Source organism: Sorex fumeus, unplaced genomic scaffold (assembly GCF_029834395.1).
Source record: "Sorex fumeus unplaced genomic scaffold, SorFum_2.1 ptg000014l, whole genome shotgun sequence".
In the NCBI taxonomy this organism is placed as follows: domain Eukaryota; kingdom Metazoa; phylum Chordata; class Mammalia; order Eulipotyphla; family Soricidae; genus Sorex; species Sorex fumeus.
The window spans coordinates 4,365,441-4,379,697 of NW_026606071.1; positions in this window are offsets into that span (position 1 = coordinate 4,365,441).

Genomic DNA, 14,257 nt, shown 5'->3' on the forward strand with positions numbered 1-14,257 from the left:
CACTGATCCCCAGTATCCTTCCCACCTCCCATCCCCCTCATCCCACCCTGCCTCTGTGGCAGGGCATTCCCTTTTGTTCTCTCTCTCCTTTTGGGTGTTGTGGTTTGCAAGAGAGGCATTGAGTGGCAATCATATTTGGTCTATAGTCTACTTTCAGCATGCATCTCCCATCCTAGGAGGATCCTCTCAACACCCTTTATTTGGTGCTCCCTTCTCTATCTGAGCTGCCTTTTCCCCTAGCATGTGTGGCTGGCCTCCAAGCCATGAGTGGACCTCCTGGTACTTATCTTGGCTATTCTTTGGTGTTAGTCTCCTGTGTTGTTACTTTATGTTCCCCAGATGAATGCAATCTTTCTATGTCTGTCCATCTCTTTCTGACTCATTTCCCTTAGCATGATACTTTCCATGTAGTACCACTTGTATATAAATTTCATGACTTCATCTTTTCTAGAATGGTGAGATTCTGGTAGTGAAGCTGTAATACAGCTCACGGAGGATCCTGATGCATTGAATTTGAATGCCCTGATCGGCTAGGGCTTCATTGACCGCTTCCGTCTCAACAGAATCAAAGGCCTTCTTTAAATCAATGAATGTTAGACAGAGTGGCATCTTGGACTCCCGAGAAACCTCAATGAGTTGGTTATCATGTGGATATGGTCGATTGTGCTGAGTCCTTTGCAGAACCCGGCTTGCTCGCATGGTTGTCCTTCATCTACTGTTCTGCCAATCCTATTCAGGATGACTTGAGTGAACAACTTGTAGATGACAGACAATAGGCAGATCGAGTGATAGGTGCCAATGTCGTGGATGTCTCCCTTCTTGTACAGTAGTACAGTCCTGCTGGTTTTCCACTGGTACGGAACCTTGCATTCAGACAGGCAGCATGTGAAGAGCCGAGCCAGCGTATTGATGAGTACTGACGGCAGGTTCTTCAGGTGTTCAGGTCTGACCTTGTCTGGGCCGGATGCTGTTCATTTCTTTACTGATGAAATGGCATGTCGGATTTCGGAAGGGAGAACATTGGGAACGACATACCCATCCTGTGGAATTTGGTATGTCAGCAGGTGGACATGGCTAATGAAGAGATTTGAGTAGAAGTCATGTATAATCTTCTCCATTGCCATTCTGGAGGATGTGATAGATCTATCAGGACGTTGCAGGGCAGTCATCTTGGTCTTGTAGTTGGCAAAGGACAGGCAGGAGTTACAAATACTTTTCCTGGCTTCTGCCACATCTACCAGCACTTCTGCTCTTCTCTCTTTGAGGTCTTCCTTGATCGCATCTCTGCACTGCTTTGCGAGCTCGGACGTGTATTAAAGATTCACTACCAGGATCTCACCATTCTACAAAGAAGTAATCATTGATGTCAAGAGAGGGGTTCAGCAGGGTGATACATTTCAGGGTTATACCATTTCACCGAAACTCTTCAGTGCCATCCTTGAGAACATCATGCGACGACTGGAATGGGAAGGAATGGGAGTGAAGATAGTTGGTCGGCAACTACACCACCTCTGCTTTGCTGATGACATTGTTTTAATAACACCAAACATTAGCCAAGCAGCACAAATGCTGGCTGACTTTGACTGTAAGTGTGGAAAGGTTGGACTACAGCTAAATCTTACGAAGACAATGTTTATGAGAAACAGCCTCGTTCCTGACGCCCCATTCGCTCTCAACAGAACGACCATCTCCGAATGCAACAGTTATGTGTACCTAGGTCGAGAAGTCAACATGAAAAATGACCTGGCACCCGAGCTGCGCAGGAGGAAGAGAGCGGCTTGGAACACCTTCAAGAGCGTCGAAGAAATAGCTAAGAGGACGAAGAACCTTTGGCTCTGGGCACTTCTCTTTGATTCCACTGTTCTTCCAGCATTACCATACGCCTCAGAGACCTGGGCCCTACGCAAACAGGATGAGAATGCTATTCGGGTCTCCCAAAGAGGAATTGAAAGAGCTATGCTTGGAGTATCACATTTCACTCAAATGAGAGAAAGAATCCAGAGTTCCCACCTTCGTTGACGATCAATAATCAGGCACGCTGTCTCATTTGCCAAGGCATCAAAAATCAGATGGATTGGTCATGTAATGAGATTTAGAGACGACCGCTGGACTAGAGCCATTACTGACTGGATTCCACGGGATGTCAAAAGACCGTGTGGCCGCCCGCCTACCAGATAGTCAGACTTCTTCATCAAGATCATGAACAATCGGTTCGAGGCTCTTCATGTTCCTAGAATGAACAGACGCCATTGGGCTTCACTAGCACACGACAAGGACAAATGGAGACGTTACTGGTGCCTACTCGATCAAATCGACAATTAACGGCAAGTCAAGTGATCATCTTTTCTAACAGCTACATAGTACTCCATTTTGTAGATGTACCTAAGTTTCTTTAACCAGTCATCTGTTCTCTGGCCCTCAGGTTTTTTCCAGATTCTGGCTATTGTAAACAGTGCTGCAATGATCAAACAAGTGCAAATGTCACTTCAACTATACTTTTTGGCCTCTCTGGGATATATTCTCAGGAGTAGTATTGCTGAGTCAAATGGGAGCTCAATTTCTAATTTTTTGAGAATCGTCCATACTGTTTTCCAAAAGGGCCGAACCAGTCAGCATTCCCAACAGCAGTGAAGGAAGGTCCCTTTCTTGCCACATCTGCGCCAACACTGGTTGCTTTTGTTCTTTTGGATGTGGTTCAGTCTCTGTGGGTGAGATGATACCACATTGTTGTTTTGATCTGCATCTCCCTGATGATTAATGATGTAGAGCATTTTCTCATGTGCCTTTTAGTCATTGAGATTTCTTCTTTTTTTTCTTGTTTTTATTAGTGGAACACCAAGTAGTACAGTTGTAGACTTACAAATTTTTGTGCTTGGGTTTCAGTTATAAAATTATTGGGTAACCATTCGTCCACCAGTGCCCATTCTCCATGTCCAGTGCTTCCAGTATCCCTCCCAACCCCTATACTCCCCATCCCACCTCATCCCTGTGGCAGGGCATTCCCTTTTGTTTTCTCTGTCCTTTTGGGTGCTGTGGTTTGCGAAAAAGGCATTGAGTGGGAATCATGTTTTGCCTATAGTCTACTTTCAGCCTGCATCTCTCATCCTGGGAGGATCTGCCCAACACCCTTTATTTGGTGTTCCCTTCTCTATCTGAGCTGCCTTTCCCCCTAGAGTGTGTGGCTGGCCTCCAAGTCATGGAGTTAACCTCCTGGTACTTATCTCGGCTATTCTTGGGTGTTAGTCTCCCATTTTGTTGCTTTATATTCCCCAGATGAATGCAGTATTTCTGTCTGTCTCTCTCTTTCTGACTCATTTCACTTAGCATGATTCTTTCCATGTGGTATACCAGTTGTATGTAAATTTCATGAATTCATCTTTTTTTTTTTTATTAGTGAAGCACCCTGAGGTACAGTTGTAGATTTACAAATCTTTGTGCTTGGGTTTCGGTCATACAATGATCAAATACCCATCCCTCCACCAGTGCCCATTTTCCACCACCATGGATAATATCCCCCCCCCCCCCCACCCTGCCTCTGTGGCAGGGCATTCCCCTTTGTTCTCTCTCTCCTTTTGGGTGTTGTGGTCTGCAAAAGAGGCATTGAGTGGCAAACATGTTCAGTCCATAGTCTACTTTCGACATGCATCTCCCCTCCTGGGAGGATCCTCCAAACATCCTTTATTTGGTGCTCCCTTCTCTATCTGAACTGCCCTTTCCTCTAGGATACCCGGCTGGCCTCTAAGTTATGGAGTAATCCTCCTGGTGCTGATCTCAGCTATTCTTGGGTATTAATCTCATACTTTGTTACTTTATATCCCCCAGATGAATGCAATCTTTCTATGTCTATCCCTCTCTTTCTGACTCATTTCGCTTAGCATGATACTTTCCATATTGTACCACTTGTATGTAAATTTCATGACTTCATCTTTTCTAAGAGCTACATAGTACTCCATTGTGTAGATGTACCAAAGTTTCTTTAACCAGTCATCTGTTCTTGGGCATTCAGGTTTCTTCCAGTTTCTGGCTATTGTAAAGAGTGCTGCAATGAACAAATAAGTGCAGATGTCACTTCGACTATACATTTTTGCCTCTCCGGGATATATTCCCAGGAGTGGTATTGCTGGGTCAAATGGGAGCTCAATTTCTAATTTTTTGAGAATCGTCCATACTGTTTTCCAGAAGGGCTGAACCAGTGGACATTCCCACCAACAGTGAAGGAGTGTCCCTTTCTCGCCACATCCGTGCCAGCATCGGTTGCTTTTGTTCTTTTGAATGTGGGCCAGTCTCTGAGGCGTGAGATGGTATCTCATTGTGGTTTTGATCTGCATCTCCCTGATGATTAATGATGTAGAGCATTTTCTCATGTGCTTTTTTGCCATTCGGATTTCTTCTTTGAGAAAGTTTCTGTTCATTTCATTGCCCCATTTTTGGATGGGGTTGGATGTTTTCTTCTTGTGGAGTTTAACCAGTATTTTGTATATCCTGGATATCAACCCCTTGTCAGATGTGTATTCGGTGAATATCCTTTCCCATTCTGTAGACTGTCTTTGTATTTTGGTCACTGTTTCTTTGGAGGTGCAGAAGCTTCTTAGTTTAAGATAGTCCCATTTATCTATCTCTGTTTTCACTTGCTCGGCCAGTGACGTGGCATCTTTGAAGATACCATTAGCTTCAATGTCATGGAGGGTTTTGCCAACTTTATCTTCAATGTACCTTATGGTTTCTGGTCTGATGTTGAGGTCTTTAATCCATTTTGATCTTACTTTTGTACATGGTGTTAGGCAGAGTTCTGAGCCTATTTTTTTGCATGTAGCCTTCCAGTGATGCCAACACAATTTATTAAAGAGATTTTCCTTACACCACTTCACATTACTTGCACTTTTATCAAAGATTAGATGATCATATGATTGAGGGGAGATGTCAGTGTATTCAACCCTGTTCCATTGATCTGCAGTTCTGCCTTTGTTCCAGTACCATGCTGTTTTAATTATTACTGCTTTGTAGTACAGTTTGAAGTTAGGGAGGTTGATTCCTCCCATTTTCTTTTTCCCAAGAATTGCTTTAGCTATTCGTGGGGGCTTATTGTTCCATATAAATTTCAGGAGTGTTTGCTCCATTTCTTTGAAGAATGTCATGGGTATCCTTATAGGGATTGCATTGAATTTATACAATGCTTTCGGTAGTATTGCCATTTTGATAATGTTAAGTCTCCCGACCCATGAGCAGGGGATATCTTTCCATTTCCTCATGTCCTCTTTTATTTCCTGAAGTAGCGTTTTGTATTTTTCTTTGTACAGGTTCTTTACTTCCTTAGTTAAGCTGATTCCTAGGTACTTGATTTTCTGGGGCACAATTGTGAACGGGATTGTTTTTTTCATGTTGCTTTCTTCTCTCTCACTGTTTGCGTATAGGAAAGCCATGGACTTTTGGGTATTGATTTTATAACCTGCAACTTTACAATACGAGTCTATTGTTTCTAGGAGTTTTTTGGTGGAGGTTATTGGGTTCTCTAAGTAGAGTAACATATCATCTGCGAATAGTGAGAGCTTGATTTCTTCCCTTCCTACCTGAATGCCCTTAATATCTTTTTCTGGCCTAATCGCTATTGCAAGTACTTCCAGTACTATATTGAACAGCAGTGGAGAGAGTGGGCTCCTTGTCTCGTCCCTGATCTTAGAGGGAAGGCTCTCAGTTTTTTCCCATTGAGGATGATGCTTGCTGTAGGCTTGTGGTAGAGGGCTTTAACTATGTTGAGGAAAGTTCCCTCTATACCCATTTTGGCTAGGGTTTTCATCATAAAGGGGTGCTGGATCTTGTCAAATGCTTTCTCTGCATCTATTGATATGATCATATGCTTTTTATCTTTTCTTTTGTTGATATGGTGGATTATGTTGATTGATTTCCGAATGTTAAACCATCCTTGCATCCCTGGGATGAATCCTACTTGGTCATGGTGTATGATCTTTTTGATGAGTAGTTGGATTTTATTTGCTAGTAGTTTGTTGAGGATCTTTGCCACTGTGTTCATCAGGGATATCGGCCTGTAATTCTCTTTCTTTGTGGTATCTCTGTCTGCTTTTGTTATCAGTGTGATATTCGCTTCGTAGAAACTATTCGGAAGTGTTTTTGATATTTCAATTTTGTGGAAAAGCTTAAAGAGGATAGGGAGTAAGTCTTCTTTAAAGATTTGGAAGAATTCACTGGTGAATCCATCCGGGCCAGGGCTTTTGTGCTTGGGGAGACTTTTTATTACCATTTCAATTTCCTTGGTGGTGATAGGTCTGTTCAGGTATTCCAGGCCTTCTTGGTTCAGCCTTGGGAGTCTGTAGGAGTCTAGGAATTTATCCATTTCCTCGAGGTTTTGATGTTCCGTGGCATAAAGCTTCTCAAAGTACTCCCTGAGAATCCTCTGAATTTCTGTGGTTTCCTGTGTAATGACCCCCTTTTCATTTCTGATTCGGTTTATTAGGGTTTTCTCTCTCCCTTTCTTTGTGAGTTTTGCTAGAGGCTTATCAGTCTTGTTAATTTTCTCAAAGAACCAGCCTTTGGTTTCATTGATCTTTCGGATTGTTTTTTGGGTTTCCATCTCGTTAATCTCTGCTCTGAGTTTTATTATTTCCTTTCTCCTGTTCGGGTTGTGCTCCTTTTTTTTGGTCCTTCTCCAAGCTCTTAAGCTGTGAGCTTAGGTTACTTATGTGTGCTCGCTCCTCCTTCCTGAGGAATGCTTGTAGAGCTATAAATTTTCCTCTTAACACAGCCTTTGCTGTGTACCATAAGTTTTGGTAACTCGTGTTCTCATTTTCATTCGTTTCTAGGAATCTTTTGATTTCCTCTTTGATTTCCTGTCTAATCCACTCGTTGTTCAATAGTGCACTGTTTAATTTCCAGGTGTTTGATTTAGTTTTCTGTTTTTGTGTGTGATTTACTTCTAATTTCAGCACATTATGGTCTGAGAAGATTGTTGATACAATCTCTACCTTCTTAATTTTATGGAGGCATGTTTTGTGGCTCAGCATGTGGTCTATCTTGGAGAATGTTCCATGTACTCTTGAGAAGAATGTGTATTCAGCTTTTTGTGGATGAAGTGTCCTGTATATATCTACTAAGTCCCTTTCTTCCATTGTTTCCCTCAAATGAAGTATGTCCTTGCTAAGCTTGAGTCTGGTTGATCTATCAAGAGGTGACAAAGCAGTGTTGAAGTCTCCCACTAGTATTGTGTTGCTATTGATGTCTTTTTCCAAATCTATGAGTAGTTGTTTTAAGTACTTTGCTGGTCTCTCATTAGGTGCATATACATTTATTATTGTAAGTTCTTCCTGTTGTACAGATCCTTTGATCAATAAGAAATGGCCTTCACTGTCTCTTATGACCTTGCTCACTCTGAAATCGATGTGGTCTGATATAAGGATGGCTACCCCAGCTTTTTTATGGGAACTGTTTGCCTGTAGGATTGTTTTCCAGCCTTTGACTCTGAGTCTGTGTTTGCTTTGACTATTGAGATGCATTTCTTGCAGGCAGCAGAATGTTGGGTTCAATTTTCTAATCCATCCTGCCACTCTATGTCTTTTAATTGGTGCGTTTAGCCCATTGACATTGAGAGAGATTATTGTTATGGGATTTTGTCCCATTGTTCTGTTAAAATTTGGTGTATTTGAGGGGCCTTTCTTGCCTTAAAGTAGCCCATTTAGTTGTTCTTGTAACCATGGTTTTGAGTCTATGAAGTTTCTGAGCTGTTGTTTGTCTGTGAAACTGTGTGTTGTTCCTTCTATTATGAATGAGAGTCTTGCTGGGAAAAGTATTTTTGGGGAGGCATTTATTTCATTGAGTTTTTTCACTATGTCCCACCACTGTTTTCGGGCCCTGAGGGTTTCATCAGAAAAATCAGCTGTGAATTTTAAGGATGCTCCTTTGTAAGAGATTTCTTTCTTCGATCTTGCTGCTTTCAGAATTTTGTCTCTGTCTAAAATTTTGGTCATTTTGATCAGGATGTGTCTTGGGGTATTTTTTGTTCGGATTTCTTCTTGCTGGTACCCTTCGGGCCTCCTGAATGTGGTCACAAGTTTTCTTCAGCTCTGGAAATGTAGCAATGATGTCTTTGACAGTTTCTTCTTCATCAGGGTTTTCTTCCTGTCCCTCTGGGACTCCAATAATTCTTATGTTACCCCTCTTGGCTTCATCATGGTCTTCTCTTGCCATCTGTTCCCGAACTGTGAGTCTCTTCCATTTTCTGCTCTTTTCTGGCGAGTCTCTGAACTTCATCTTCGAGCTCACTGATTCTGTTCTCAGCAGCTGTTACTCTGCTTCTGAGGCCTTCCACTGAGGTTTTCAATTCGCCTACCAGGGTTTTCAGGTCCGACATTTCCTATTGCATTTTTCTCATTTCTGCCTTCAAATCCTCTTGTCTTTTATTGGCATTGCTTTCCATTGTTTCTTTTAGTTCCCTAAGCATCCTAAGTAGCTCCCTTCTGAATTCCTTGTCAGAGAGGTTGTCTAATACTACAATACTGTTGGTGTCTTCTGGGCTTGCCTCTTCAATAAGAAAGTTTGATGGGCTTTTGTGTTGCTTTACCATTGTGACCAGTGTGCTTTAGTCCTTCACGTTCACTGTTACTATTCTGGTTGAGTGAGGGGAGAGTACCCGGATCCGTTCAGCTTTGTTGCTGCGGGATCTGATGTTGCCTCAGTTCCCGTCCCGCGCAGGTCAATGGAGAAAACCGGCAATTTTAGGGGATCGAGCTAGCTGCGCATTCCCTGGGGGAGTCCCAAGCCGTGGGGCAGGCTGTACCTGGTTGAATGAGGAGAGACTACCAGGAGCCGTTCAGTTTTGTTGCCGAACAATGGGCCTCAGTTCCCGTCCGGCACAGATTATACTATTCCCTCTTATAGTGGGAAAGGATTATGGAAAAGGTTTTGTCGATGGTAGGCACCCTTCTACGTTTCTGAGTTTGACGTTCTTCTCAGTCAGGCGTTATTCCTTGTTTTATAACAGACATTGAGTGAAACTTTTGGAGGAGGTGCTATTTGGTACTGAGCTTATACAGCTGTCTTCAAACAGGTCTTTGTTGGAACTTGAGTAGGCTAGTGGGCTGTTGTTGGATTGTAGTAGAAGAGGTGGGAAATTTTTGGTTTGTATTAGGCGGCAAGTTGTGGGATGGGAGTCCTGAGTGCTTGATGTGAGTGGTATAACTGCGGCCGCCCGCCGATAAGAAGGCCACGCCCACTTTCAAGAGGCCACGCCCCTTTCCTGGTGGCCACGCCCCTAGCCTGTCCTAGGCAACTCCCACCCAGGATCCTGGAATGGAGGAAGGGTGGTCTACAGTCTCCCCACTGGGCTTCAGGTGGGAATCTGAGGCGCGGCTGGGGGGGCAGGAGCACTTCCCGGCTGGAACCCCCCTACCCACCTGGAGGGGAGGGGCGAACGGACTGGTGATCGGTCCCCCGGAGCTGGATGGGCACTTTCCCCACTGGGCTTCTGGCGGGAATCTGAGGCGCGGCTGGGGGTGCAGGAGCACTTCCCGGCTGGACGCCCCCGACCCACCTGGAGGGGAGGGGCGGACGGTGACTTCATCTTTTCTAACAGCTGCATAGTACTCCATTGTGTAGATGTACCAAAGTTTCTTTAACCAGTCATCTGTTCTTGGGCACTCGGTTTTTTCCCAGATTTTGGCTATTATGAATAGTGCAGCAATGAACATCGAAGAGCAAATGTCATTTCCACTATACATTTTTGCCTCTCCGGGATATATTCCCAGGAGTGGTATATGGGTCAAATGGGAGCTCAATTTCTAATTTTTTGAGAATCGTTCATACTGCTTTTCAAAAGAGCTGAACCAGTCGGCATTCCCACAAGTAGTGAAGGGGCATCTCTTTCTCGCCACATCCATGCCAGCACAGGTTGCTTTTGTTCTTTTGGATGTGGGTCAGTCTCTGTAGTGTCAGTTTATATGTCATTGTTTTGATCTGCGTCTCCCTGATGATTAATGGTGTAGAGTATTTTCTCATTTGTCTTTTAGTCATTTGGATTTCTTCTTTGGAAAATTTCTGTTCATTTCATCACTCCATTTTTTGATGGAGTTAGATGTTTTCTTCTTGTAGAGTTCAACCAGTGCTTTGTATATCCTTGATATCAACCCCTTCTCAGATGTATCACGATCACGAACATCCTGTTATTCGTCGATTGCCTCAAGCAGGCCCCAGTAATGTCTCCTTCGTCCTAGCCCTGATATTTTTTAAAAAGTGCCATATTCAAGGCTTTTTCAGAGTTAGGAGAATGAGACCCATCATTGTTACTGGTATTTGGCATATTGGGTACGCCACGGGGAGTTTGCCAGACTCTGCCGTGTGGGCAGGTTACATGGTTACATTTGGTAGCCTGCCAGTTTGTCCAAAGTCGGATGTATATTGGGTGAATATCCTTTCCCATTCCGTAGACTGTCTTTGTATTTTGGTCACTCTTTCTTTGCAGGTGCAGAAGCTTTTTCGTTTAAGATAGTCCCATTTGTCTATCTTTGTTTTCACTTGCTTGGCCAGTGGTGTGACATCTTTGAAGATACCATTAGCTTCAATGTCATGGAGGGTTTTGCCAACTTTGTCTTCAATGTACTTTATGAATTCCAGCCTGATGCTGAGGTCTTTAATGCATTTTGATCTTACTTTTGTACATAGTGTTAGGCGTGAGATCTGAGCCCATTTTTTTGCTCAGACATTTTTTGCTCATCCAGCACAATTTGTTAAAGAGGCTTTTCTTGCTCCACTTTACATTTCTTGCTCCTTTATCAAAGATTAGATCATCATATGTTTGGGGAGAGATGTCAGTATTTTCAACCCTGTTCCATTAGTCTGTAGCTCTGCCTTTGTTCCAGGACCATGCTGTTTTTATTATTACTGCTTTGTAGTAGACTTTGAAGTTAGGGAAGTTGATTCCTCCCATTTTCTTTTTCCCAAGAATTGCTTTATTTGTTCGTGGGCGGCTTATTGTTCCATATGAATGTCAGGAGTGTTTGCTCCATTTCTTTGAAGAATGTCATGAGTATCTTTATATGGATCACATTGAATTTGTCAATGCTTTGGGAAGTATTGCCATTTTGACAATATTAATTCTCCCTATCCATGGGCAGGGGATATCTTTCCATTTTCTCGTGTTTTCTTTTATTTCCTGAAGTAGCATTTTGTAGTTTTCTTTGTACAGGTCCTTTACTTTCTTAGTTAAGCTGATTCCTAGATAGTTGATTTTCTGGAGCACAACTATGAATGGGATTGTTTTTTTTCCTGTCACTTTCTTCTCTCTCACTATTTGCATATAGGAAAGCCATGGACTTTTGGGTATTGATTTTATAGCCTGCAGCTTTACTATACAAGTCTACTGTTTCTAGAAATTTCTTGATAGAAGTTTTAGGGTTCCATAAGTATAGTATCATATCATCTGCGAATAATGAGAGCTTGATTTCTTCTTTTCCTACCTGAATGTCCTTAATATATTTTTCTTGCCTAACTGCTATTGCAAGTACTCCCAGTACTATATTGAACAGTAGTGGAGATAGTGGGCATCCTTGTCTCGTCACTAATCTTAGTGGGAATGCTCCCAGTATTTCCCCATTGAGGATGATGCTTGCTGTAGACTTGTGGTAGATGGCTTTAACTATATTGAGGAAAGTCCTCTCTATACCCATTTTGGCGAGGATTTTCATCATAACTGGGTGCTGGATTTTGCCAAATGCTTTCTCTGCATCTATTGACATGATTATATGGTTTTTATCTTTTCTTTTGTTGATGTGATGGATTATGTCGATTGATTTCCCAATGTTAAACGATTCTTGTATCCCCGAGTCAAGCTCACTTGTTCATGGTGTATGATCTTTTTGATGAGTTGTTGAATTCTATTTGTAGTATTTTGCTGAGAATCTTTGCATCTGGATCATCTGGGATATTGGCCTGTAGTTTTCTTTTCTTGTGGTGTCTTTGTTTCCTTTTGGTATTAGAGAGATATGGGCTTCATAGAAACTGTTTGGGAGTTTCTGTTTCTTCAATTTCCTGGAAAAGCTTGAGAAGAACTGGCAATATTTCCTCTTTAAATGTTTGGAAAAATTCGCTAATGAATCCATCTGGACCTGAGTTTCGTTTTTGGGAAGACTTTTGATTACAGTTTCAGTATCTTTGATGTTAATAGGTCTATTCAGGTACTTTAGATCTTCTTGATTCAGCCTTGGGAGATTATAGGAATCCAGGAATTTATCCATTTTAAGAAAACCTACTTCCAATACTTCTCAATCTTTTCCAGGAAGACAAAGAAACCAGAATTCTCCTTAAGAGTTTCTATAAACATTACCAATAAACAGGCAAACATTACCCTGATACCAAAAGCAGATTGAGACGTCACAAAAAAAAGAAAATCATAGACTTAAATTCTTGATAGACGCAAAGATCCCTAACAAAATATTAGCAAACTAAGTCAGTAATACCTCAAAAAGAAAACATACCATGACCTAGTAGGTTTTATCCCAGCAATGCAAGGATGGTTTAATATAGCATATCAACACAAGGATTAAAAACATCCTCTAAAGTTTAAAACAATATATCAATACAAGAATAAACAAAAATAATATGATGAAAAAACAGAGAGAATGCATTGGACAAAATCTAACATTCATTCCTGATTAAAAATTCCCAAAGGAGGCTCCAAGTCGAGAGGAAATGAAAAGGGAAGGACTAGATAGTGCCTGCCTTGAGTTAGTTCCTCCCTTAAACACATATCAAACCTATTATTGTAATTGTGGTCCCATCTATATCCTGTCTTATCTGAGAGAGAGAGAGAGAGAGAGAGAGAGAGAGAGAAAGGAAAGTGTCTGCCATAGAAGTGGGCTCTGGAGTGTGAAGCAGGGGCAAGCGGGAGAAAAACTGGGAGCATTGGTGGCAGGAAATGTGCACTGGTGTGTTGGAACATTGTATGACTGAAACTCAGCCATGAACAACTTTTTAACTGTAGATCTATGGTGATTCAATAAAAAAAAAATAAAAAAATCAACTCAGACCCCTTTCTTGTACTATGAACAAATGCAGCTCAAATGTGTTAAATACTTTATTATCACACCTGAATCCAAAAATTATATTCAGAAAAATATAGGAAAACATTTCATAACATTAAATCTAGAGATACTTTCACAATTCAATCCTACTAAGCAAATTGAATGAAAGATTAACAAATGGGACTACATCAACTTAAAAGCTTCTGTACTGCAAAACAACCAATAGCTTGAATAAAATGACACCCCACAGACTGGAAGAAAAATACTTGCCCTCTACTTATCTGACAAAGGGTTAATATCCAAGAAATATAAAACCTTTGTATAATTGAACAAGAAAATCAGTCTCATCAAAAAATAGGGAGAGAGATAAACAGAAGCTTCTTCAAACAATACATACAGATAATCCTGGGTAAAAGAAAAATATACTTTACAAAACATAAATCTACAACTGTACCTCATGATGTTTCACTAATAAAAAAAACCTATAATCAGAGAAATTCAAGTCAAAACAATGAGATAGCACCTCAAATCAGTGAGACTTGCATGCATCAAAAAAAATCAATCAATATTGGCATGGGTGTGTGGAAACAGGAACCATCAATTACTGCTGGTGGGAAAGTTTAGCCTCTTTTTGATAACAATATGGTAACTTCTCAAAAATCTCCATAAAACACAGCAACCCCACTTACTATCTATCCCAAGGACACAAAAACCTTATTAAAAAAAAAAACTCCTTTACATACCTATATCCATTGCAGCACTATTGACAGTAACCAAAGAACAACTAAAGTCTCCAAGTACAGCTGAGGCTAAAGAGACTGTAGTATGTATACACAATGGAGTACTACTCAACTATAGGAACAGACAAAATCATATAATGTGCTACCACATGGATGGACCTGGGTGAAGTTAGCTAGAAGGAAATAGACAGATGAAGAATGATCTAGCACGTGTGGGGTGTAAAAAGACAAAGCAAAAAATTAAAAATAAAAAACACAGTAATACTCTCTCGCAAAACTGATGTTAACATGGGAATGTGGGGAGAAAAGGAAGAAGCATGGGGGGGTCATATGGGACAATATTAATGGAAGGAAATGAACATGGAACTGAGCTAATCAGGGTGGGAGAGAAGGGATGGATTGTGGAGGGGACAGTGTGAGAGAAACAAACAGTAGTGGAAGATGTGGTGTGGTAAAGTTGTATGCTATAATTAACAACAGTATTGTAAATAACTA